This window comes from Serinus canaria, chromosome W (genome assembly GCF_022539315.1).
Source record: "Serinus canaria isolate serCan28SL12 chromosome W, serCan2020, whole genome shotgun sequence".
Lineage (NCBI taxonomy): Eukaryota > Metazoa > Chordata > Aves > Passeriformes > Fringillidae > Serinus > Serinus canaria.
Window position 1 is genome coordinate 15,414,301 of NC_066342.1, and position 26,885 is coordinate 15,441,185.

Genomic DNA, 26,885 nt, shown 5'->3' on the forward strand with positions numbered 1-26,885 from the left:
GACTAAATAGATATTTCAGACCATATGGCATCTGCTCAGCAACAAAAACTAAGAAAAAGGAGGAGAGGAGGGAGGCATTCATTATTAAGGCATTTGTCTTCTGGAGTAAGTCCTACAGGTACAGAGGTCCTACTTCCCGGGAAGCAGCTGGACATTGCCTGCTGATGGGAAGTAGAGAATAAATAATTGTTTCCACAACAACCTGGATCCAGGTTCTCAACAAGCAAGAAACTTCTTTAGACAATAGGTCAGGTCGGCTGATCACTGCCTCTGTTGCTGAAAACATCAGGATAAATGAAACTCTCTAACACTATTTTTTTAGTATTGGGGAGTAGGCATTACTTTATTCCCAGCCAGGGTGCATAGAGGATAGCTCCAGCCACACACATCACTTTCAAAACTTGTGACTTATTTATACATTTTTAGGAAATAAATGAATGTTCATTTGTTCTAAATTACATAATTCTTTTCATTAATTAGTATTATATTTTCTATTGGTTATTAATGTCTTGCTTCTCATGCTAATTATTCCACATTTTTCAGTCTTTTTATCATCCTGTTCCCAGACAGGGTTTTTCCAGCACTCAGGCTGAAATCTCTTTGTTAGTCTCTTCTTTATATCCTGGTTACTCCAACATGTCCTTGAAGGGCTATAAATTCTGGATTCCAGGAGTCCAGCCTTTAACTTCTTCAGGCTTTGTTCATTGAAACTAACCAGGGTTAGTTTAGCAAAACTTAAAGTTTCAGTGACCTAATAATCAAACTCTAACAATAACAGTCTGAAAAGAAACAGCTGCATGTTGGCCAAAGTAGAAAATTATGATGAATACACTGCTTTTGATTAATTAAAACAATTAATTAAAACATTAATTAAAACTATTAATTAGAAAAATAATTAGGAAAGTGATATAATTTCCAACACTTCGGTCTCCTATAGCAAGGAGTTGCCCATTACTATAACTCATCACTTCCTCCTGGTGGTCATGCATGGCTCAGGGTCAGTTGGTCCAGATGCTTTGCTTCAAAGTACATCCAGCTCCTCCTCAGCTTTGAGGACAGTGAACCTATTTTGTAGTTGTAAGTCCTTAGGTGGAGCAGATGCCTTCTACCAGAAGTCACCAGGTTCCATTCTCTGCCTTTCCCAAAGGTTGGGCTTACCATTCTGCTAGGGATAAACTCCTTGTGTGTCCATTGCACCTGGGGACTGGGCCTCTGGAAGCTGTTGTATCTCTGAGAAAATATTGTCTGTTTATCTCTCATCAACTCTGATACTGTGCAGCCTGATGACTTCCTCCTGTAACTTCTTCAGAATAGAGTTTTATTAGTGAGTATATATATATATGCACATATGTACAATGTGGAAATGTGGTGGGTTGACCTTGGGTGGCTGCCAGATCCCCCACTCAGTTGCTCCTCAAACAAGGAGGAACTAAATTTGTTTTCCTTCAAGGTACTGCAAAAAATAAACATGAAGATAGTGATTTACTTCAATCTTTTGTTGAAATGCTATAGCAGCCAATTTTTAAATCCTGAGATTTTGACATTTTCCACAAAGTCAAGAGGGATAGTCTGAATCTAGAATGCCTTGCAGTTGCAGTAAAGTGTTCTGGTGATAAGGAAGATAGTAGATATGTATAATAAACCACAGAGGTGGTTTCCATAGCCTATTAGTTCTACTGCTGTGTGCAATGTCTTTCATGTGAGACATAAAGCTACTGTCTTTACAGCTTTTGGTCATTATAACTGCTGTGAAACTTTAAGTTCCCTCTGGAACTCACTGTCCCCAGTTGCTGTCACCTGGATGTATGAGCCCTAGAGGCCCCAGTCCTACTCCAGTTTTTGGTACAGACTGTGGCATTGAGTGTTTTTAGAATCAGTTATTCCTTTTGTAACTCAATAATGGTTCGGTCCTCGGTCCTCGTGTCCCGTCCCCCCCCCCCCCCCCCACCATGTACTTCCCTCACAATGGTTTCTCCCTGTTAGAGCTGCTCTCCCCTCCCCTGCCTGTCATGGTAACCACCCCCCTTATCTCGAGAATTCTCTGTGTCAGTCATTCCTTAATTTGATGTATGATTTGCCCCTGGGGTTTTTCCCCTCCCCTGTGTGATCCTCAGTGGCTTAGCTGTAACCCACGCTCCTCCCTGGGTCCTTGCTATTGGTAAGCTTTGTGTCTCCTCCTATCACATCCACTCCTTTTATCAGCGTCACCCCGGGACCCTGTCTTTGTCCCCTGTCCCTGAACCCACCGGGGAAGAAGAACAAGATTAAAAGATCCTTGGTACTTATACAGGCGTCCCTCCTCCCTCTTTTGCTTTGGTACCTCGTAGCCGAAAATCCCGCCTGCGCCACCCACGCCGCAGACGATAACCACTACCAGGGTTCCGGAGGGAATCTGGGAGTGGCACTTCGTGTGGCCATCTTCGGCCGGGCCGGGGGCACCCAGCCGGGCTCCCGCACAGTCCCGTGGCCTCGGGAGAGAGGCTACGACAGACCATCTTGCATGCATACACATACACACAGACCTGTCTGGGGCTCCCCTGATTCCCTGGTAGTCAAGCCCCTCATGGTCTTGCCCTTAGACATAGCCCCTCCCCCCCAGCAGGTTTCATTCATAGAGACACACAAACCAAACCCCACCCCCCTCCTCCCATCCCCCCAGAATCTGTCTGGAACTCCCTGGTCCTTCTAATATTCATCCCCTCCCATAGTCATACTTTTAGACACACTTTCCCCCCGTCTATTCTCAGACCACTTCACATACTCACAGGCTAGTCTGGCTTGATCTTTGTAATTACTCACTCACATACCACAGTTGTTCCAGTTATTTACACCACAAACACATGGACCTCTGGCTCCTGGTCCCATGAATGAGAAACAGAAATACTATAGGAAAACATCATTGTAGGCCACAGAAAACAACTGCCTTATTCACCCCAAGACACAACCCATACAAATTCTAACACAACAAAATCAGTAACAACCCCCAACCAGTTATCAAAAAAATCCCACCCAATAAGAATAAAACATGGCAGCACCACTAAAATCCAACTTAACAGAAAACATTCACTCACTATCTACCAGTAACCACTCAAACTTTCAAAACTCAAGAAAACACCCAACAGCCATTTACAAGAAGCACCAAGATAAACCCTACACCATGTCAATCTACAGATCAAGCCCCTCAAGCCTCAGGAAAAGGCTACGCTGCCAGATACATAGAACAAACAAAGACTGCTAACATCTGACCTAAATAAACCATCAAGAACATCAAAACCAAAAAACTCAACCACCATCCATCGCATATCAGACACTTGTACCAAACCAACCACTGCATAATACTAAGACATTAGAAACTACCTTCAGCCCCTCTAAAACAAAACACAATGCTAAAAAAAGTACAACGTAAGTCATAGTAGCCCCCACTTGGCTTTTCTCTAATGTCTATGGACTGAAAAACTGTCATTGTCTCAACCACATGAACCCATAAAGCACATCTATCCCCCCCAACATTCTATCTATAATTGTGCATTAATTGATTTATCCCATGTACTATATTAGCTCATGGAATGCATTCAATATATGGACTATACTCATTACTAGAGCATACCTCCTCCCTGTCAGGAGATTGGCAGCCTCAACTCTCTCAGCCTGCCTTCATAGATAAGAACCAATACTTGTACTACAACCATCCATTGATGTACTGTACATATATTAAAGCAATTAAATACTAAATTAATGTTAACTTTATCTTTAAGCCTTAAAGAACATACTAAAAAACTTTGTGTGTGATAAATACTAATATAATCTTATTTCTTCTATAGCAATTCCTATACATTCAAGACAATTGTTAAAAATAGGTTATTTTGCATTTATTTACTAATATTAATCATCAAATCACACAATCATAGAATGGCCTGGATTGGAAGGGACCTTAAAAATCATCTAGCTCCATGGGCAGGTGTAGCAGCTGCTACGAGGCGACCTGGTTCTCGGGTACGGCACGGTGACCCAAATACAGAGTCACTCGGTCCATATGCTGCGGACACCAATGTGGTGGATAGCAAATGGCGTTTATTCAAAGGTTTCAGGGGTATTTATGGCTTAGGTAGTTTGTGTCACTTCCTCTGCCCTTGTCCTGGGTGCAGCCAGGTAGCCAAGGTCAGACTGAAGGTGAGGAGGGGTCTTCCTGTCTACGCGTACCAGCCCGAGATCTTCCGGCCGCAATCCCTAACTCTCCCACATTTCCCCCCCCCACCATGATTAGTAAAAATCTCATAAAGTTATAAAATGTAAAGGTTACAAAATTTCATGGGTTAGTAGGATTAGTGTAAAATCGTGTGTTAGTAACTTTAGCATGCTTTAAAGTAATTGTCGGCGCTCGAGAAACAAAATGTTTGCCGTTTCTAAACGCCTTTTAACGAATAACACTAGTTTGTTTAATATGCAAGGCCCGAAGATTAGGGTTAGTAAGATTATAGTGATTGGGCCTATTAGGGTAGAAATCAGCGTGGTGAGCCATGGAGACTGGTTGAACCACGACTCGAACCAGCCCTGTTGAGCTTCTCTGTCCATTTTTCTCTGGTTCAGCCGGTTTCTCAGTTCGGCCATGGAGTCCCTGACGACTCCGGTGTGGTCTGCATAAAAGCAGCATTCCTCTTTCAAGGCAGCACACAGGCCCCCCTGCTGCATGAACAAGAGGTCCAGTCCTCTCCTATTTTGGAGGACAACTTCTGAGAGTGAGGAAAGGGATTTTTCCAGCGAAGAGATGGACTTCTCGATCCTTTGCAGGTCCTCATCGATGGTCATTTGCAGTTGGGACAGTCCTTGGTGTTGGGTCGCTAGGGCTGAGACGCCTGTGGCCGTTCCGGCTGCTCCCAGGCCGAGCAGCATGGCTATGGTTAAACCTGTCAATATTTCTCTTTTGTGGAGACGGCTGGTTTGTTCGAAGAGGTAGTACACTTCTTCGTCTGAGTGGTACAGGACTCTAGGAACAATTAGAACTTGGACACAAAAGTCGTTAGAGTGATCGAATTTTTCAAGGAGTACACATGGGCTTACTCCAGATCGGTGACAGACCCACATCCCTGATGCAGCTGGGATCACCCACTGGAACTTCCCTCCCTTAAGTTTGCCAAATTCTTTGCAGACACTGCCCGTCTGCCTCGCCAAGGTTGCATTGCCGAAGCATTTGCCTTGGCCCGTAACCTGACTCAGGGTAATGCCTCTCCGGGGGGTGTCCCATCTGCATTGGCGTGGATTGTTTGACTTTTGAGAAGATGAATGGGAGATCGAAGGCAACGCCTTCGTAAAAAGGGGGTTGTGCATCATAGCATAACCAGCATGATTCTGTGAAGTTTGGGTTGGACTGATTTAACGATATGAAGGTAGCATTTAGCACGTTTATGAATGAATTGGAAAGGTTCGGTTCGGCTAGGAGACTGGATGGGGAGACTAGTTCTGACTTCTGCGTATCGGGGCTAGAACTACTGTTAACTGCGATCTCTTCCCTGGGTTTGCTCGCTACTAGAACCGGATTGGGTCCGACTGATTGGGACATAGAGGCTGGGAGTCTGATAATTTGCACATTCACCCACTCTTTTGACCCTTGAACGGCTACTGTCCATGTTCTGCCCGTGGTCCAACTGGGGTGATTTGGCTGTAAAACTGTCATGTTGTAGTTAGTGCATTTCCGAAATTTGGGGATTTTATGACTGTTTCGATGGAAATTTCCATGGAAAAAGAAGGGTGTTTTGCAGCCAGTGGGTGCCCAGGTGAACTGCAAGAACCTGTCGGGCTCTTGTGGATCCCACCTTGGCCCTGACGGTCTGGCATCTGTAACAATGGTTTCGCAGCCCCAATGCCCACAGTATCCCCACCCTGGGTGATTGCAGTAGCTTTTTCCTGGGTTTGAGGCTGGACACCAGTAGGTTAGGTACGTTTGTGTGACGTGTGGGGAAGAGGGGTCTACCTTTGGTCGTCCCGGAAACAAGTCGGAAAAGCGGAGTATGAAGGATGGTGTGTTTGGTGTGGTGACTCCTTTGAGCACCTTGCCACTGCTAAGGTGTCGCATGACCCACCTGAATGGCTGATGAGGGTAGTGGTCTGGGTTGGCTTGCCCTCTGGCGACAAGCCCCAACAGCAAAAGCACACGGAAACACCGTTGATGTTTGCGTCTCACCCGCGTGGTTCTCTCGGGCGCTGCTGGACGGCTTGGTGGTCCGTCCTCTGGAACGGGGATGTACGCGTCACGAGGACGCCCCACGAGCATGTCCTGTAAACAGAAACTCACAACTCTCATCAGTCTCATTCTGCTCATGGTTGAGATCGGGCTTGATTGACTTAAGCTGACACCATTTAATGTGCCCGTCCTTTTTGACAGCCGCATATCCCCGCCCTGTGAGCACCAATCTCCAACCCTGTTCCCACTGCCCCAGTTCGTTTTTGATCACCACCCGCGGGCCCTCCTCTAATGCTCGAGGTGCCCAGTGTTTCTGAGCTGGACTGTTTGTTTCATCCCCCCTAGGGTATTGATTTAACGCTAGCAGCGCAGTTGCCAGGATGCGCGCTTGGTCACTCGGGGGAATGGCATTGGAGAAGCCTTCTGCCTTTGCTAGCACTTCTAGCTTAGCTTTCAGAGTCTGGTTTGCTCTTTCGACGATGGCTTGTCCGGTGCTGTTGTATGGGATGCCCTGCACCAAGGCGATGTTCCATTTCGAGGCGAATGTCTGGACTGCCTTTGAGATGAAGTTTGGGCCGTTGTCTGTTTTGATTTGCTTTGGAACCCCAAGCCATGCCATGGCTGTCAGCCAATGTTGGATGGTCGCTTTGGAGTCCGTCTTGAGATGCTGTGTGGCCACAATCATGCCGCTGTACGTATCTACAGTAACTGCGAGCCACGCTCGAGGTTTCAAGAGCTGGCATAGGGTAAAGTCTGTTTGCCACACTTCTGAGGCTTTGAGACCTCTGGGGTTGACACAACTCGACCATAGTGGCAACTTCTGGCAGTGAGGGCACGTTGCGACGACGTGCTTTGCGTCTGCAGTAGAGATTCCGCACTTTTTCGCAAGCGCTTTTGCTCCGATGTGAAGGGTTTCGTGCAACTGACGAGCTTCTTTCAGCGTCCATACGCCCTTTGCTGCGGCGTCAGCTTTGTCATTGCCTATCTGGTAGAACCCTTTGATCGGGTCGTGGCTGTTGACGTGGATGACTGATATGGTGCCTTTCCGTGAATAGAGTGCTTCCTCCAGCATCGTTGCCACTGGGGACACTGACACGCCTGGTCCGGACATGGCTAGGCAGAGTTTTGCCACAAATATGGAGTCAGTCACAATGTTAAGGTGTTCCTCTGGGAACAGTCCGCACGCTAGTGCCACAGCTGCTGCTTCAAGCTGTTGGACTGAAAGCGTAGGGTCGGTTGCCTTGACACATTGCCACTGTTCTTCTGACTGCCACACTGCTGCCGCGGTGGAGGTCTGCGATGATGCGTCCGTGAAGATGGTTGGTCCTGCCTGTGGTCGATCGACCACCTTGGGTGGGAGGTCGATATCGATGACCGTGAGCAGCCGAGTCCAAGGGGGTTTCTCTGCGTAGCGAATTTCTCCTCCAAAGCCTGTGAGGGCTATCGCTAGGTACTCCGATATTGTTGTTGACTGTGCAGAGAGCTGTTTGCGGAGAGGCAAGCTTATCTTGGACGGCTCGATGCCTAGGTGTCTTAGGGCGAGTTTCCTGCCTTTCATGATGAGGTTGCTGAGGCACTCGACTCCCGGGGAAAAGGCTCGTGACGGTTTCCCCAAGACCACCCATAGTATCGGTTGGGCCTTGTCAGGGGGTCCTTGGGCTAAGGCTCCCGCTCCCCCCTTTTTCGTAAAGTGGACATACAGATCGACTGGAGCACTTGAATCCCATCTGGTGAGCATGCTCTCTGACATCTGACGTTCGATGAAGTCGAGCGAGCTTGTCGCTTCTGGTGTCAGGGTTTTCTGCTCCCATGGGTTCTTCCCTTTCAAGAGGTCATTTAGAGAGTCCATGACCTCGGGAGGAATCAAGATGATGTTGCGGAGCCACTGCAAGGACCCTACCAGCTGTTGCATGTCATGCAGCGTCTTGATGTCCTGGTGGATTTTCATCTGGGGAGGGGTTACGTAGGAACTTGTGATTCCCACTCCCAGGAAGGTCACGCATGGTCCCTTTTTTATTTTTGCACTCGCCACCTCAAAGCCATTCGTCTTCAGGGTCTCGGAGACGGTTGACACTAGCTGGTCCACTTGTCTCGTGGTTGGTGCTGCGATCAGGATGTCGTCTATGTACTGCACGATGGTTACCGTCGGATTGCTTTGCCGGACAGGTGCTAGCGCTCGGTCCATGGTGATCTGGCAGATGGTAGGGGAGTTGAGCATTCCCTGTGGAAGCATCCTCCATTGGAAGCGTAGGTTAGGCCGCTGGCTGTTTGGGAAGACGATGGAAAAGGCGAAACGCTCTTTGTCGTCTTCATGCAGGGGGATAGAAAAGAAGCAGTCTTTGATGTCGAGAACTGCACAGGGTTGTCTTCTCGGTATCATCGAGTTCATGGGTAGCGATGTTTGGACAGGTCCCATAGGCTGGATTCGCTTGTTCACCTCCCGCAAGTCGTGTAGGAGACGGAAGCCTTCACCAGACCGCTTAGGTATCACGAAAATTGGAGTGTTCCATGGACTTGTGGAGGGTTCTATGTGATTCTTGTGTAATTCACGGCTAACCAACTCAAGGAGGGCAGTTATTCGAGGCTTTGACAGGGGCCACTGATCGACCCACACTGGGTCAGCTGATTTCCAAGTCAGCTTGATGGGCAATGGTGGGTATGCTACAGTGGCCCCTAAAATAAATTTGTCACCCTAACATCCAGCAGGGCAAGGGCATCTCTTCCCAGTAAGGGTGGACAGTCCGACATCACATATGTAGTGAGGGTGATGGTTCTTCCCGGTCCTCTCTCGGTGCAGAGGGTTATTGCCACTGGTTGGGCGCTCTTGTGGGCTCGGGACAGCCCTCCAACTCCGCCCACCATGGGGGCTGCTTCTAGCTTCCATGGTCGAGGCCAATGTATGCCTGGGATGACGGTGACGTCTGACCCTGTGTCCACCCAAAAGGGAAGGCAGATGGCCGAGTCGTCCGAGCTGTTGTGGAGACGACACACTGCCCACACGATCAGTGGGTGCTTGCCCACCTTCGCGGCAACGGCCACCCACGGGTCCCGTTCCCATGCTTTCATGGCCAGAGCCACCCAGGGACCTCTTCCCCAAGGGGCTGTTTGTGGTATTCCTGAGGCGCAGGTGGGTTCGGTTGGACCATTGGCTGGGCAGCAAAGTTGGACATTCCCTGAGGGGTTGGCAGTGGTGGGCACGGGAACCCTGTGCCCCATTGAGGGTTGCTGTAGCTGGGCCGTTGCATGTTCCCAGTGGGAGGAGGCTGGATACGGCCCGGCTGCCTCCTCCCTCTGCCGTTTCCCTGATGCTTGGATCTGCATTCCTTAGCTACATGCCCTTTCCTACCGCAAGCCCAGCACGGTCCCCGAGGTTTCCCCTGATGTGGGGGAGCAGCTGCTGATGGGTGTCCTAACCGGGGACAGTTTATCGCCACGTGCCCACCCTGGCCACACTTAATGCATGCCATGACACTCATTATTGCAGTGTGAACTGCTGCTTGGATGGGAGCAAGGTGCTCCTCCTTAGCTACATGCCTGATCATGGCAGCTGTGTTAGATCCCTGTGGCAGTGATCTTAACATGTCCTTTATGGCTGAGTTACATTGTTGGCGTAGGCACTCTGCCAGCACTGGACCTTTTGCCTCTGAGGGTAATGTGGAGGCGTCTAAGGCTGACTGCAGAAGGTCCACAAACTGAGTGAAGCTTTCACTCTCACTCTGTTTTATTGTAGTCCAAGGGGAAGGCTTGGCTACTACTTTAGAGGCAACACGGATGGCTTCTCGGGCAGCCCGAGTTGTTGTCATAATCTCTGGGGCCCTCAGGCCTTCTGCCTGTGCTTGGGGGGTGATCATTGTAGGGTCTGTGCCCATTAGCCTCTGTATGCTGGAGTCATGCAGTGGGTGGTCTGCCCCTGTTACCAGGGCTAGCTGTTTAGACAGTTATCTTCCCACTCCTGCTTAAATAAAATCATCCCTGCCCCGTCAAAAATCATTCGGCAGGTCTGCTTAATATCAAAAGGTAGCACGTCATCCCCCCCAAAGACGCCATCAATGAGAGTTGAAACCATTGCAGAATTAATCCCCTTATCCGCGATCGCTTTTGTAATCGCCTGCACGTCTTTCGGGTTTACCGGGGAATAGAACCTTTGGTTCCCGCCGGGTCCCCCCACCCGGACCGGAAACACTAGTTTCGCTGACGGGGACCACTCTGCGCATGCAATTTTTATTTTCCGCCAGTCTTTAAGTGGGGTTCGATCTTTCTCTGATGTCCCCTTTACCCATGCGGGAGCGCTGTGGCTAATTGCCTTGCGTGCTGCTGCTGTTCCTTTGTTAGAACTCGAGTCTGAGTCGGTGCTCCCCGATCCCCGCTCCGAGTCCTCCGAATCGGAGCTCGACTCCGAGTCCCAGTCGGAAGTCGACTGCTCGGAGACTTCCGGTCTGCTGCCCGTTTTTCTCGGGCTCCGACCCCGCCCCTTCTTGCGGGGGTCGGACCGTTCCCTCCCCCTGGGGTCCCCCCGCCTCCTGCTGGGGGAGGTACTTGCCCTATAAGGACGGAAAGTGAGCTGAGCGCTCTGATTGTTCATACGCTCCTGCGCGGGGGCCGCCCCGTCCCCCCGCTCGCCCGCACATGCGTTGTTAAGCGAGCTGACTCCATTTCTGCCCGGCGCGGGTTCCTTTCCGCCCTGAACACACGCCTCCCTGCCATTTTCAAACACATATGGAGGGGGTGCATTCCTGTCCTCCCCTTCGGGGCTCGGCGGTTTCGCCGCCGCCCTCGCCTCCTCCGTGAGTTCCTGCCAAAACGACTGCGCGTTCTCCCCCCCCTCTGATGGTAAGCCGATCTGCTCGGAGGGGTCCGGCGTTCGCGGCTTTTCGCTGCGGGTTTGTTCTAAATCCTCTGCAGTTTGTGTCGCCGCGCCCACCCCCAGCTGCGGCGTGGCCAGCAACCACGCTTTCGCAGCTTGCCAGGTGTCCTGCTCATTTCTTGCCTTTTGCAAGGCTTGCACAACCCTGCCCCATGACTTAAGAGCTTTTCCCGAGCCACAGGACATGGTTTCTTCAGCTAAAATCTTAGTAAAATGGTCCCATTTCTCCGGATGGAGAATATCCACAGGGGTATCTATCGCCTGTAATTTAATAAGCCTCGAAATAGCAAGGCATAAATCCTTGAGTTTACATTCTATTCCCCACTGAACATGCATTTGGGTTACGACCTGCGCGACGGCTTCCATGTCCCTCGCTGGTCCGGGAGCGTCCTCCCCGCCGCACTAGACCCGCTGTGCAGCCACCGGCCCCTGTCCAGGTGACTCCCGCACCCCGGGTGCTGGATCCCGGGATCGGCACCAATATCTAGCAGCTGCTACGAGGTGACCTGGTTCTCGGGTACGGCACGGTGACCCAAATACAGAGTCACTCGGTCCATATGCTGCGGACACCAATGTGGTGGATAGCAAATGGCGTTTATTCAAAGGTTTCAGGGGTATTTATGGCTTAGGTAGTTTGTGTCACTTCCTCTGCCCTTGTCCTGGGTGCAGCCAGGTAGCCAAGGTCAGACTGAAGGTGAGGAGGGGTCTTCCTGTCTACGCGTACCAGCCCGAGATCTTCCGGCCGCAATCCCTAACTCTCCCACAGGCAGGGACACCTTCCACTAGATCAGGTAGCTCAGAGCCCCATCCAACCTTGCTTTAAACACTTGCAGGGATGAGGAATTCACAACTTCTAGGCAACCAGTTCCAGAGCCTCACCCCCCTCACAGTAGAGAATGTCTTCCTAATATGCAGTCTAAATGTACTCTCTTTCAGAATAAAGCCATTCCCCCTTGTCCTATCACTGCATACCCTTGCAAAAAAAGCCCCTCTCCAGCCTTCCTGCAGGCCCCCTTTAGGTACTGGAAGGCTGCAATAAGGTTTCTCTGGAGCCTCCTCCAGGCTGAGCAGCCTCAACTCTCTCAGCCTGTCTTCATAGCAGAGGTGTTCCAGCCCTGTGATCTACTCAGTGGCCTCCTCTGGACTCGTTCCAATGGGTCCATGTCTTTCTTATGTTGGGGGCCCCAGAAACTGTACACAGCACTCCAGGTGGGGTCTCACCAGAGTAGAGTAAAGGGAAATAATTTTGTCCTGTGATCTGCTTTCGATACAGCCCGGAACACTGTTGGCTTTCTGGTCTGACAGTGCACATTGCTGAGACATGTTGAGCTTCTTGTCCACCAACATCCCAAAGTCTTTCTCCCCAGGGCTACACTCAATCCATTCTCCACCCAGCCTGTACTCATGGCTTGGGATTGTCCCAACCCAAGTGCAGGACCTTGCACTTGGCCTTAATGAACTTCAAAAGGCGCACACAAGCCTGTGGTATTTATATATTCTTTGAACAGAGAGACACATAATTCCCTCTCCCAGGATTTTCCTGGGGAAGGCAGTGAGAAAGCTCAGAGAGAGAAGAGAAAACAATTCTGATCTCTATTCACTGCTCTTGTTGTTTGGCACATGTGGAATGTGTTATGGAGATTGTTTACCAAAAGTGATTTGTTAATTGGACTCTGGTGATGGTTGTTTTGACTGATTGACCAATTAGGTCAAAGCTGTGTCATGACTGTCTGGTAAGGGTCATGAGTTTTTCTTTAGTAGTATAGTTTTAGTATAGTATAGTATAGTATGTAATATAGTATAGCTTAATAAAGCATTTGTTTAGCCTTCTGAATCATGGAGTCACTGCACGTTATTCACTGGGTGGGGGTCGTCCTGCATCGATACAGGCCCACCTCTCAAGCCTGTCCAGGTCCCTCTGGATGCCATCCCTTCCCTCCTGCTTGTTGACCGAGCCACACAGCTCGGTGTCATCGGTGAACTTGCTGAGAATACTCTCATTCCCACTGTCCATGTCACCAACAAAGATGTTGAACTGCCCCAGGTCCCAGTACTGACCCCTGAAGAACACCGCTTGTTATTGCTCTCTACCTGGACATTGAACTGTTGACCGCAACTCTGAGTGTGACCATCCAGCATATTCCTTATCCACCAAGTGGTCCATCCATCAAATCCCTGTGTCTTCAGTTTAGAGACAAGGATATTGTGCGAGACAGTGTTAATTGCTTTGCACAAGTCCAAGTAGGTGATGTTGATCTCTCTTCTCTCATCCAGCAAGTCTGTAACTCCATTTTAGAAGGTCGCTGAATTTGTCAGGCACAATACTCTTTAGTGAAGCCATGCTGGCTCTCACAAATCACCTCCTTATTCCTCATGTGCCTTAGCACAGTGTATTGGTTTTGCATGGCCTGGTTTTTAGTAGCAGGGGGCCCATGGAGGTGGCTCCTGTGAAAAGCTGCTGTAAGCTTCCACCATATCCAGCAGAGCCAATCCCTGATAGCTCTGAAGATGGACATGCTGCTGGCCAAGTCTAGGCCAATTAGAGAGGTTGGTTATCGATGCAGGGGACCCCCAATGCAGGAATTAAGAGCCTTGACTCCATTGACTTCAGAAGGCTGAACAAATGCTTTATTAAGTTAATTATATTACATTACATTACATACTGTACTAGTACTATACTAAACTACACTACTAAAGAAAAACTCATGACCCTTTCCAGACAGTCACGACACAGCTTTGACCCAATTGGTCAATCAGTCCAAACAACCATCACCAGAGTCCAATTAATAAATCACTTTCGGTAAACAATCTCCATAGCACATTCTACATGTGCCAAACAACAGGAGCATCAAGTGAAGAAGTGAAGATAAGAATTGTTTTCTCTTCTCTCTCTGAGCTTTCTCACTGCCTTCTCCAGGAAAATCCTGGGAGAGAGAATTATGTCTCTCTCTGTTCAGAGAATGTGAATACCACAGTTGGTAATGCCTCTGTGTTGACATATTTAAGAAGAAAATCAAAACGAAGTCACACAGTTTTTCTTCTAGTCAGAGAAGAGGAGGAGGTAAGAACATGTGAGGGAAAACAACAAGGGGACACCAAGGTCAGTGAAGAAGGAGGGGAAGGAGGTGCTCCAGGTGCCAGAGCCGAGATTCCTCTGCAGGCTGTGGTGATGACCATGGTGAAGCAGGTTGTTTCCCTGCAGCCCATGGGTCCTTGGGGGATACAGAGATCCACTCGCAGACCATGGGGGAGGTGCTCACGCTGGAGCTGGTAAATGCCTGGAGGAGGCTGAGATCCAGTGGAAGACCTGGTAGAGAGAGAGGGCCCTTGTTTCTAGGCTGGAGCAGCCTGTCCATGGAGGACTGCACCCCGTGGAAAGAGGGACCCACATCGCAGTAGTTTTAAGAGGACTGTCTGTCCGTGGGAGGGACTCAGGTTGCAGCAGGTGTGGTAGGACTGCTGCTTGTGAGAGTGGACCCAAGCTGGAGAAGTTAATGGAGAACTGTCTCCTGTGGGAGGGACCCCAAAGTCTCACAGGGGAAGGACTCTTCTCCCTGAGCAGGAAAAGAAAATCTTGGTGATGAACTAACCCAAAAAACCCCATGCTGTCTCCCTGTGCTGTCAGTGGGAAGGAGGGAGGAGCTGGGGGGTAAAAAGGTGTTTTAACATCTTATTTTACTTCTCATTATCCTTTTCTGATTCTGTTAGTAATAAATTTCACTTTGCAACTTGTCCTGGTTTTGGGCAAATTTGGGAGAGAATCCCCAAAAAGGGCTTCCCCAGAAAACAAACCCACACGGCCCATCCCCCCAACTGGTTTGGGAAGAATTCCTCGGAGAGAAGTGGAAAGAACCTGTTTATTGGACAAGCACAGCACCCCCCAACACACAAAATGAACAATACTGAATGACACCACTCTTTCACCGCTCTGAAAAAGATGACAAATTCAGAAAGTCTCTCCTGGGGGGTGGTCGCTGTTATCAGTCCCTCCGGCTTTGGGGCAGCTGCTTGGTGTTTCCAAATCGGTGTTTCCAAGTCCCAATCCAGAGAAGTCGGCAGGTCCAAACAGGGGGCGGGGGGGGGGGGAACAGTCCAGAAAGGAATTTGGACTGTTTAGCTAAATTAACTAATGAGAAGAGGGGGAAAAAAGCAAGAGCAAGCAAAGCAGAAGCGAAGCAGAAGCAAGAGCAAAGGCAAAAAGCAGGGCAAAAAGCAAAAAAGCAGCCCTATGTAGCGGTGCTATCTGTATGTCCCGCTGAGTGGCTGATAAGATGCCCAAAACAAAACTTTCACTCTGCCAGTCTTAAAGGCACAGAACATTATATCCAGCATAAATTACACACACGAATGGGGATAACAGTCACGCTAGGGCATTCCACCCCTTATCCCCATATCGTCAAACAATTTCCTCCTATCTCATGTCTCTACGGTTTAGTGTACAGGCAATGGCAATAACATAGCAAACAGTGATATTTGCATATCATTCTCACCCCACAATCAGATCTCCCTGAGGTACACATCGTATTGTTCCATCTCTCTGCATTACCCACCATGTGCAACCTGGTCCCTGAGCAAAGACAACCCCACGGATGGGTTTGCCTGCACTCGAGGCAGAATTGATCCACACCGTCCTCCCTAACAGACCTCTGACATGTACCACTGGGACTTTATCTCCATCCATTATATTCAGGGACTCAGACTGGGCAGGACCTGCTCGGTTGGTGGAGCCTCGGGTGTTAACTAACCAGGTATCCTTTGCTAAATGCTGCTCCCAATTTTTGAAAGATCCCCCACCCAAGGCTTTCAGCTGGGTTTTTAGTAGCCCATTGTACCTCTCTATCTTCCCTGCAGCTGGTGCGTGGTAGGGGGTATGGTACACCCACTCAATGCCATGTTTCCTAGCCCAGGTGTTGATAAGGCTGTTCTTGAAATGAGTCCCATTGTCTGACTCAATCCTCTCAGGGGTACCATGCCTCCAAAGGACCTGCTTTTCAAGGCCCAGGATGGTGTTACGGGCAGCAGCATGAGACACAGGGTAGGTTTCCAACCACCCAGTGGTGGCTTCTACCATTGTAAGCACATAGTGCTTGCCTTGGCGTGTCTAGGGCAGTGTGATGTAGTCGATCTGCCAGGCCTCCCCATACCCACAGGGGCTTCACTCGCTTGGCTTGCTTGATGGCAGCACACGTTTCACAGTCGTGGATAACCTGAGAAATACTGTCCATGGTTAGATCCACCCCTCGGTCTCTTGCCCACTTATAGGTGGCATCTCTACCCTGATGACCTGAGGCATCATGGGCCCACCGAGCTAGGAATAACTCTCCCTTGTGTTCCCAATCTAGGTCTATCTTTGACACTTCTATCTTTGCAGCCCAGTCTACCTGCTCATTGTTTTGGTGCTTCTCATTAGCTCTGCTCTTGGGGACATGGGCATCTGCATGGCGGACCTTCACAGGTAGCTTCCCTACCCTGGTAGCGATGTCTTTCCACTCATAAGCAGCCAAAATCGGTTTTCCTCTACTTTGCCAGTTAGCTTGTTTCCACCTCTCCAGCCATCCCCACAGAGCATTAGCTACCATCCATGAATCAGTGTAAAGGTAGAGCCTTGGCCATTTCTCTCTCTCAGCATTGTCCAGGGCCAGCTGAACAGCTTTGAGTTCAGCAAGTTGGCTCGATCCACCTTCTCTTTGGTAGCTTGAGCGACCTGTTGTGTGGGGCTCCATACGGCTGCTTTCCACTTCCGGTTCATCCCTACGATGCAATAGAAACCGTCCGTGAAAAGAGCATAGCTTGTTTCCTCTGGTGGCAGCTGGTTATATGGAGGAGCCTCTTCAGCCCGTGTCACTGGTTCTGGTTCTTCATCTGTGACACTGAAATTCTCACCTTCGGGCAAATTTGTAATTACCTCCAAAATCCCAGGGCGATTCAGTTTACCTATACGGGCACGTTGAGTGATAAGGGCAATCCACTTGCTCCATGTAGTGTCAGTGGCATGGTGAGTGGAGGGAACCTTGCCTTTGAACATCCACCCCAGCACCGGCAGTCGGGGTGCCAGGAGGAGTTGTGCTTCCGTGCCAATCACCTCTGATGCAGCTTGGACTCCTTCATAGGCAGCCAAGATTTCTTTCTCGGTTGGAGTATAGTTGGCTTCGGACCCTCTGTAGCTTTGACTCCAAAATCCTAGCCGCCGACCCTGAGTCTCCCCAGGCACCTTCTGCCAAAGGCTCCAGGACAAGCCATGGTTCCTGGCTGCAGAGTAGAGCATGTTCTTCACATCTGGTCCTGTCCTGATCGGACCAAGGGCTACTGCATGGGCAATTTCCTGCTTGATCTGGGCAAAAGCTTGTTGTTGCTCAGGGCCCCAGTGGAAATGGTTCTTCTTGCGGGTGACCAGGTAAAGAGGGCTCACGATCTGCCTATACTCGGGAATGTGCATTCTCCAAAAGCCTATGGCACCTAGGAAAGCTTGTGTTTCCTTCTTATTGGTCGGTGGAGATATAGCTGTGATCTTGTTAATGACATCTGTAGGGATCCGACGCCTTCCATCTTGCCACTTCACTCCTAGGAACTGAATCTCACAAGCTGGTCCCTTTACGTTAATGTTTTTAATGGCGAAACCAGTTCCCAGGAGGATTTGGATGATTTTCTGTCCTTTTGATAGTGGCACCCTGGAAAATGCTAAGATAAACTCTGAAATGTTAAGCCTTGTGTTTTACCTGTGTAAGTAGTAGTAATTAAAATAATTATTGTATAATCATAAGAAGAACAGTGAGAAACTGTATGTTCCTATTCTCAGGTGGCCATGCTTGGCTGAAATCTATGTATACTATAGAACAATGTAAGTTTAATAATTAACATAAAAGTTATGTAATGACAGAATATAAAAGCATATCCATCCCGACCTTATGTCAGAGTCAGATTTGGGTCTTTACCCCTGACACCCAGAGCTCTTCAATAAAAGCACCTGCATATAATCATTTCTCGTGATTATGTGTTCCTGAACGCTAACATTTTTGGCGACCCAGATGGGACCCTGTGAGTGCTGCTGGGCGAGTTCGCAACTCGATCACACTCCAGCCGGCACCGAGGGATTCTTGGGGAGCCCAGTGGCCGTGACCGCCTCTGCTGCTAACAACGTCCCCGGGAGAGAGGTAAGGTGCTTTTATTCTGGTTCGGGTGCCTGCCAGTAAGACGCAGCGAAAGCTACGCTTGGTTGGGCTAAGGAATTCCTGGTGGTATTGCCTAGGCGCTGTTCCGTAAGACAATCGCGAAAGCGTTGCTGGTTCGGCATTTGGTGTTCTGGAAGGAGAAACTCAAAGGAATTTTGGGCAGCAATGCCTATTCCACAAACTTCTCCTTTGGGGTGCTTAATAGCACATTGGAAACAGGGTAATTTTGGGAAGAATTACATAAAGCTAAGTTGATTAATTACTGTAATACATGGTGGCCAGAATGCGTCTTGGAGAATGGCAAAAAAGAGCCAAAATACTGAACTTTGTAATATAACAGTATTTCCCAGTTAATGTCGTTTCGTAAGCAAGAAAAAAAAAAAGAAAAAAGGGAAAAAGAAGAGAAAAAAAAAAAAAGAAAAAGAAAAAGCAAGAAAAAAAAAACAACAATGGATGAGGTTTTGTATGTTGATTTGTTTTTCTGTTTACGGGGAAAGCCAGAATGGCGGGATGAATGTAGATTAATGGTGGTTACAGCGTCTGCAAGTGATAAGTGTGGAGTTTGCAAGAAACATTGTCTAGAACATTTGGCATTGAATAGGGAAAATTATACAGATATTGATTTACAAGTAGCTCCAATAAGACTAAGAGAACCTAACCCTATCCCACCTGCTTCATCTGTCCCTGTGCCATTGCCTGCCCCTACCTCACCGGATCCTGAACCTGTCTCATCTAGTACACCTTTCTCTCTTTATCCTCCTCTCTCATCGTCACCTGATTCCTCTTCCTCGGAAGATGAGCAAAACCTAACTGTGATAGAAAGGAGGGGGAGGGATGCAAGTGAAAAAGATAGTAATAGTAATGAATCAGCGACCCCAGTAGCCCGCAGAACCTGAAGCCGGTCAAAGCTTGCCCCGGTTGTGGAAAGAAAAGACATAGTCAGACAAAAACGAACTGTGATTGCTCCCTTGAGATAAGGTGGAGAAGGGCCAGCATTTGTAGAAGTGCCTTTTTCCTGCAGATTTGATTATTTAGAGGCGGTCAGCTGGAACTTGTAGAGAAGGTCCTGGTAAGGTAGTACAGGTAGTGGGAAGAGTTATGAAAACTCAGAATCGTGGGGGTGGCCTGGAGGGTGTATAATAATCCTGAAAGAGAAGCTGGTGGGGGGTGGGGGCAGCAGCAAAATCTTTGGCTGTGGTACAAGGAAAAGGGAACCGAAGTTTCAGGGGACGTGGCGGAGGTAGTCATAGTAGAAGACCAGTTATGCAAGGGTAAAGCCTGAATCAACGTGCGTATTGCAAGAAGGAGGGGCATTGGAAACGAGAGTGCCCAGACAGGTTTCACCAGGGCAATCAGTTCCAGCAAGAAAATGTTACCAAGGCGATGGTGTTGGGAGAATATAGCAACTGATTAGATATAGAATTTGTAAAATAGGTTAAGACATAATATTTCCAGTAAAGGAACGAAATAGTGAATATAGATAGGTGCAAGATTTGAGAGCAATAAATAAAATAACAAAGGACATTTATCCAGTGGTAACAAATCCCTACACATTGCTAACATCCGTAAAAAGAGATAAATAAATGGTTTACTGTAACTGATTTAAAAGATGCCTTTTTCTGCATCCCCCTTGACAAAGAAAGTAGGAAACTGTTTGTCTTTGAGTGGGAAAACCCAGGGAACAGAAGAAAGACCCAACTCACCTGGACAAGACAAGGGACAAGAACTCGCCGACCCTATTCAGAAACCAACTGGCAAAGGAACTGAATATTTGGAACGAAAATGGGCAAGTACCAAGAGACCAATACCTATTGTTTCAGTATGTTAATGATATATTAATAGCTACAGAAGAAAAAGCGACTGATATTAAAAAACCATTGAGATTTTAAATTCACTGGGAATGGGAGGTTAGAAAGTATCCAGAGGAAAGGCACAAATTGCCCAACAGACTGTGATCTACCTGGGATGTGAAATTTCACAAGGGCAACGAAAACTAGGTACTGACTGTATTCAAGCTATTTGTGCTATTCCAGAGCCCCAGAACTTACATGAGCTGCGAGTCTTCCTCGGATGGCAGGATGGTGTCGCTTGTGGATCATGGACTATGGACTGATTGCGAAACCCCTGTACAAAGCTCAGAAGACGCAGCCATTCACCTGGGGCAAGCCACAGAAGGAAGCCTTCCTAAAATTAAAGAGACACTGACGACTGCTCCAGCATTAGGGCTACCTGATCTGTCTAAAGATTTTCAGCTGTTTGTACATGAAAGGATACGCCTAGCACTAGGAGTTCTGACCTAACAACTGGGAAGTTGGAAAAGGCCGGTGGGCTACTTTTCCAAACAACTTGACAACATAAGTGCGGGGTGGCCTCCATGTCTGCGGGCGGTCGCAGCCACCGTGATGCTGATACAAGAAGCCAGGAAGCTTACTATGGGAAGACACATAGATGTCTATGTACCACACATGGTAACCACTTTCTTAGAACAGAAGGGGGGCCATTGGCTGTCTCCAAGCAGGATGATAAAATTCCAGGTAGTCCTGACTGAGCAGGATGATGTCACATTAAAAACAACTAACCTTTTGAATCCAGCTTTGTTCCTAGGTACCACAACTGAAGAAGGCCCATTGGAACACGACTGTGTAGAGGTAATAGAGTACACCTATTCAGCAAGAGAAGATTTGAAAGACGTCCCACTAGAGCAGCCGGAGTGGGAGCTATTTACAGATGGGAGCAGCTTCATGGAAAACAAAACCAGATACGCTGCATGTGTGGTAACAAGAGTCAGCACAGTAGTGGAAGCAAAGGCATTACCACCAAATGCATCTGCCCAGAAGGCAGAACTGGTTGCTCTAACCAGAGCCCTAGAATTAAGTGAAGGGAAAAAGGTAAATATATGGACTGCCTCAAAATATGCTTTTGGGGTGGTGCATGTACACGGAGCATTGTGGAAAGAAAGGGGATTATTGTCTTCTCGAGGTACACACATTAAACACCAAGATGCAGTCCTGCAATTGATAAAAGCAGTACAAAAACCTTAACAAGTGGCAATTATACATTGTAAAGCACACCAATCAGGAAACTCCAAAATCTGTAAAGGAAATCGAAAGGCAGACTGGGCAGCCCGACAGGTTGCTCGAGAGGCACAAACAACAATGGCATTGATACCTTCAAAGCTCAATATATCCCAATTTAATCTGCCTCCAAAACCAAGATACTTAGTAGAAGATGAGAGGCTGGCACGTTTACTAAATGCACAAAAGAATTCGGAAGGAGGGCATTTGACTGCACAAGGACAAATAGTGGTACCCCCCCCCCCTTGATAATGAGAGACATTCTAAAAATTAAAAATAACGAATGTCATTGGGGTGCAGAGGCATTGGTAAAATTGCTAAAGCAGAGTTTAATTTCAGTACGGATGTTAACAATGGCAAAATCAGTCACGTCAAAATGTGATATCTGCTTGAAAAACAACCCAGTGTCTAGACGGCAGGCACAGCTAGGAAGAATTCGGATAGGAATAGTACCAGGAGACTATTGGCAGGTAGATTTTGTAGAATTGCCATGAACTCAAGGATACAAATACCTGTTAGTAGGGGTTGACACATTTTCTGGATGGCCAGAAGACTTTCCCTGTCACACAAACCAAGCAAAAGAAACAGTTAAGTGGTTACTACAGGAAATTATTCCCAGGTTCGGGGTACCCCTTGGGGTATCATGAGATAGGGGGCCCCATTTCATAGCTACAGTAGTAAAAGAAGTAAGTAGATTGCTGGGGATAACTTGGGACCTCCACACACCGTGGAAGCCCCAGTCAACTGGACAGGTAGAGAGGATGAATCAGACACTAAAAAGGCAAAACAGTAAAATATGCCAAGAAGCCAAGCTGCAGTGGCCCCAGGCTTTGCCAATAGCACTGTTGAGGATTAGGATAAAACCTAGGAGAGGGATGTCAGTCAGTCCTTATGAGATATTGTATGGGAAACTATATGATTCTCCTGAGCCTAACCCTAATGTACACATTACAGGAAAACAGGAAGTGTATAATTATGTTCTGTCTCTTGGGAAAACTTTAGCTCAGCTCCGGAGCATCCTCGTGTGGAATAGACCAATTGCTGTATTGCGCTAAATAGTTTATTTAGTTGTTGTTGCACTGGTGATGGGCAATTACTACTGAGCATGTTGGGTAAAGTAGATTGGTTTTCCCCCTCCCTCGTCACATGGTCTCCCCCTCACACACCCCCCCCCGTTACACACACCTGGTCTGTCCCACAGGTACTTCGCCCCTCCCCAATGGCATCCCATTGGCTCCGGTCCTCTCTCCCCCACCCCCATCCCCTAGGGTATCAAACCTCCTGTGTGAGAGTTCCAAGTCCTCTTTTGTACCTGGGTGACCCATCACCTCTGTCCTGCCCCAAGCCAATAAACAGGATACTTGCACCCACGTGGAGAAGAGCGCCTCTCGTCTTTTACCTTTGTCTATGCGGGTCCGTGTGGGCTAGAGTCTTAAGCTAGCCGGATTGGACTCATGTAAGGACCAGGAAAAACACAGATTACCACAGGTGGCGCCCAACGTGTTCGTCTCCCACGACGGCCACGAAGGAGCTGGTAATTCCACTAGTGGATTACGTTAGCTTTTTGGACTTTCATCTGCCTCGGATTTCTTCGTCACGTTTTTGTCAGCGAGAAGTCTAGAGGGTGGAATCGAGAACCCGCCATGCCCACGGTGGACCGATTCCAGACGAGGACTTCTATACAGCTCTCACAGCCAGCCACAGTCCCCAGAAGGGGTGAGTATTCCCCGCGAGTGTTAGTGGGACCCTGGGGGAGCCCCCGGAGGGTGGGGGTGAGCTCCCGGTGAAGGGAAAACCTGGTCCCGAGGAGGTTTGTGAATTCAGCGCAGTTTTGCGCGGGTGGAGCAGCTTGGCATTGTCTGTGTGCCGTCTCAGCGGCAGCGGGGTTCCGTCGGTCGGGTTTCCACGGCTCGCAGCTCCCAAAAGCCGCGGCACCTCTTCGCGCGGCGCGATTCTGCGGCGCGGGCGGGTTTCACGGTAAACCCAGTGCTACGGGCAGCTTTCGCCGCGGCGGCGGCGCGGGCAGTGGCAGGAGAGCCGCGGCTTGCATTTTGCCGTGAGCGGTCGCTCCTGGGCAGCGGCAGACCCCAGCAAGCGGCGGCAAACCGAGACGGCCGGCTCCCCGTGTGGCGGTCACGTGGCGCGGGGGAGTCGGCAGCGGGCGCCCTCCATTTTAAAAGGAGCGCAGTTTTTAAGCAAGCAGTTCGTCTCTCCCCCAGAGAGGAGGGGGAGGGAGGCTGCCTGGATTCTTTCCCGGATTGGCTGTGGACGTAGTGCTTTCAGTTTTGTTTGTACTAGCTGTTGAGAAGGTAGATTGAGTGCTGCAGAAAGCAAAAATGGGTGGTAAGCTTTCTGCTACACAGAGAGGCATTTATACCCTAGTGTTAGACACCCTAAGTAGTGGAAATGTTACAGTCTCCAAAGCAGTTTTGAAACGGTTTGTTCGGTGGATTTCTTTACATTTCCCTCAGTTTACCCAGCAGAATGTTCATTCTGTCTCTGCCTGGGACAAAATAGGAAAGTTGCTAACAGCAAAAGCGGAACAGGGAGATGGGACAGTGTCTCAGTTTTTTCCTGTGTTGCTGGTGATTCGGAGGGCAGTCCTAAAGAGGGATTCTAAAGGACGGCCAGCACAAATCTCCCCTCCCGCAGCTCCTCCCACTCCCTCTGCCCCTGAACTGAGAAAGTTAAGCGAGGCTATCCGGCAATTTCAGGGTAACTGGCACTGCCACTGCTTCCCTGGCCTCCCACCTCTCTCTCAGTACCCTGGTAGTTGTGCGCAGACTGACAGAGCACCTTCAGTTCACCCGTCTAACCCAACTTCTGTTATCCCGAGTTTGCGTTCTCACCCCCCCACTGCCCAAAATGGCTGCGACCGCATGGCTGGCATTCAGGATACTGCTGACCGCATGGCCGGAGCCCAAAATGGTGGCACCCACGTGTTTCAGCCCTCCACTTACCCTTCTTCTCCCCACAATCCCTTTCGCCCACCTGTCCCCAACCCCTTCCGGTCTCACAACCCTTTCCTTCCCTCAAACGCTCCTCCCCCTCCCGTTGTCTCCCTGCCCCCCATTACGTCAACTGGTGACCCCGCCCCTGGTTTCCACGGTTGCCCCGCCTCCCTTCCTGTTTCCCACGCCCCATTGCCTGGGTCCCAAGAGAGTGGGGCCGAGGGCTGGGGGGGTGGGCTCTTGCCTACTTCCCACGGGGGTGGGGTAGGGGGAGGGGATGTCCCCCCTCCTAGCTACCAAGGTGACAGGGTGGGGGGGGCAGAGGCAGGGGGTGTATCCTCTCCCATTCCCCATGGGGGTGGGGTGAAGGGTGTTTCCCTGCCTGCTTACCAAGACAGTAGGGCTGAGGGAGGGGGTGGTCCCCTTCCCAGTTCTCATGGGAGTGGGGCTTGGGGAAAGGGTGGTCTCCCTGCTGGGTCCCACGGGGGTGGGGCTGAAAAGGGAAACCCTGGAGTCAAAAACCGGGAGGAAGAAGCAATCCCCTTGGTAGCCCCTGTTCAATACACAGGTGTTAGGGCTGGTCCTAGAACCTATCAGCCCTTCTCATATCATACAAGCGCGAGTTATGCAAAGTCAATTAGAATTTGGGAGAAGTAGTGAAATTTTTAGAAGCATGATGAGAGCTACATTAACATCCCTTGAATTTGTTCCTACTGATTAGTAGATCTTTTCCGGTGCCTGCTTACCCAGTCAGAGTTTGATCTATGGGAAAGCTCCTGGAAGAGATCTCTCAGAGATCTCGTGGAGGAACTCAAACAAACCCCTCAGGGTGCCAAAGATTTAGAAAACAATACATTACTTATGAACATTTATGCGGCAAGGGGGAGTGGGATAAGCCTGAGGACCAAGCTCAGGTGTTGTCCAAATTCATTCTAGATAAGGTTTCAGAGGTTGCATACAAGGCTTTTAACCACCTACCAACTGTTGAACCTAGTGGTAGTTTTCTTGACATTAAACAGTCTCCTTCAGAAAGTTTCTTGCAGTTTGGTCACCGACTCTGTGCACAGGTTGAGAGACAAGTACGGGACCCCAAGACACAAATGGAAATAGTGAAAGAGATGGCACAGAGGAATGCCAATGAAGTCTGCACCAGGGTGCTCCTGGGACTGCCTCTCAACCCCCCGCCTACACTGGCAGAGATGATCGAAGCCTGTGCTAGGAAGGCGGAACTGTTTGCTGCACGGGAGGCGTGGTCAAGGCCAACAAACCCAGAGACGGTGGCAGCTGTATCTCCGGGAGTCAGGAGGCGACAGATGTCACCAGAACAACTTCAACATTTCATTTGCTTCATATGCAAAAAACCAGGACACTTTGCCCAGGACTGCCCTCACAACCAGCAACAAAAGACACCCTTTACACCAAAAAACTCCGAAGTCAGCGCGAACCCTCCCAGCGCCACGACATAAATGCGGCGGGCTTCCCTGAAGGGAAAACCTCCCTCAAAACAGAAAGGGGAGAGGAAGGCAAGTGGGATGCGGGAAAACAACATTGCCATTTACAGGATAAAATCTGGTGGTCTCACAAGCGTTTCAAGCTCGTGACCACCAAAGCTTTTGCTTTCAGGTCTACCCAGTCGATGGTCATTGGAGTGGGCCTACCTGAGGACTCGCAGAACTTGACAAAAGATTGCACAAAATTGGACAGTGAGTACTTTGTTATTGGGGACACTGCACACACACCCATAGAGATTGAGGTGGCTCCCATGACAATCAAAGGGGGCATACCTAACCTCATTCTCCTGGCACGTTGTCCACAGCCACCCTTCTATTTGGCCAAGGGGCAAATCATCACCCAGGCCATTCCTGTCCCAGCAGACATTTTGGCAGATGACAAGGCACCTAGCGTATACTGGGCAGAAGTGGTTGGCGAGGACAAACCCATCATGGGATGCAACCTGATACGTGGAACAGAACATCTCCACGTGGAAGGGTTGCTTGACACAGGGGCAGATGTGACAATCATACCCGAAAGGTTGTGGCCGCCACATTGGGATTTGCAGCCTGTGGCTGGCCAAATCCAAGGTGTAGGAGGAGTCACATTGGCAAAGATATCAAAAAGCATCCTGCAAATTGAGGGACCAGACGGAAAATTGGCCAGTGTCCGTCCATTTGTTACTAATTACAAAGCTCCCTTGTGGGGTAGAGACACCATGTCCCAGTGGGGAGTCAAACTGGTCATTCCTAAGACACCCCAGGATTTTTACAAGCGGCCACTGTGGAGCGCCCGCCCACAGTTAACATGGCTGAATGATGATCCAGTCTGGGTTAAAACAGTGGCCACTCAGTAATGAAAAGATCAAGGCGCTCGAGGAGCTAGTGAAGAACAATTAGCTAAAGGACACATTGAAGAGACATCTAGCTGCTGGAATTCCCCAGTCTTTGTAATAAAAAAGCCAGGGAAGGATAAGTGGCGGCTCCTCCAGATTTAAGAGAAATAAACAAAATAATTGTGGACATGGGGTCTCTCCAACCAGGGATGCCCTCCCCAGCGATGCTTCCCATAAATTGGCAATTGGCTGTCCTAGACATCAAGGACTGTTTCTTCCATATTCCTCTACACCTGGAAGATGCTCCAAGGTTTGTCTTTTCT

General features: G+C 49.1%; 2 protein-coding genes across 3 annotated transcripts in view; one reads left to right on the top strand and one right to left on the bottom strand.

The window, feature by feature from the left end:
* Window positions 1–26,885, top strand: part of LOC103821203 (small conductance calcium-activated potassium channel protein 2-like) — a 238,388-nt gene that overhangs the window by 172,333 nt on the left and 39,170 nt on the right. The window lies entirely within an intron of this gene.
* The window catches only part of LOC127060968 (uncharacterized), a 1,003,595-nt gene continuing 980,761 nt past the window's right edge, over window positions 4,052–26,885 (bottom strand). The window contains exon 2 of one of the 2 annotated variants that reach the window (XR_007780319.1): window positions 4,052–5,810. The gene's annotated coding sequence lies outside the window, so the exon portion shown is untranslated. Of the gene's footprint in view, window positions 5,811–8,303; window positions 9,200–26,885 lie in introns of those variants that run through there. The other variant, XM_050986352.1, reaches the window with a different exon arrangement.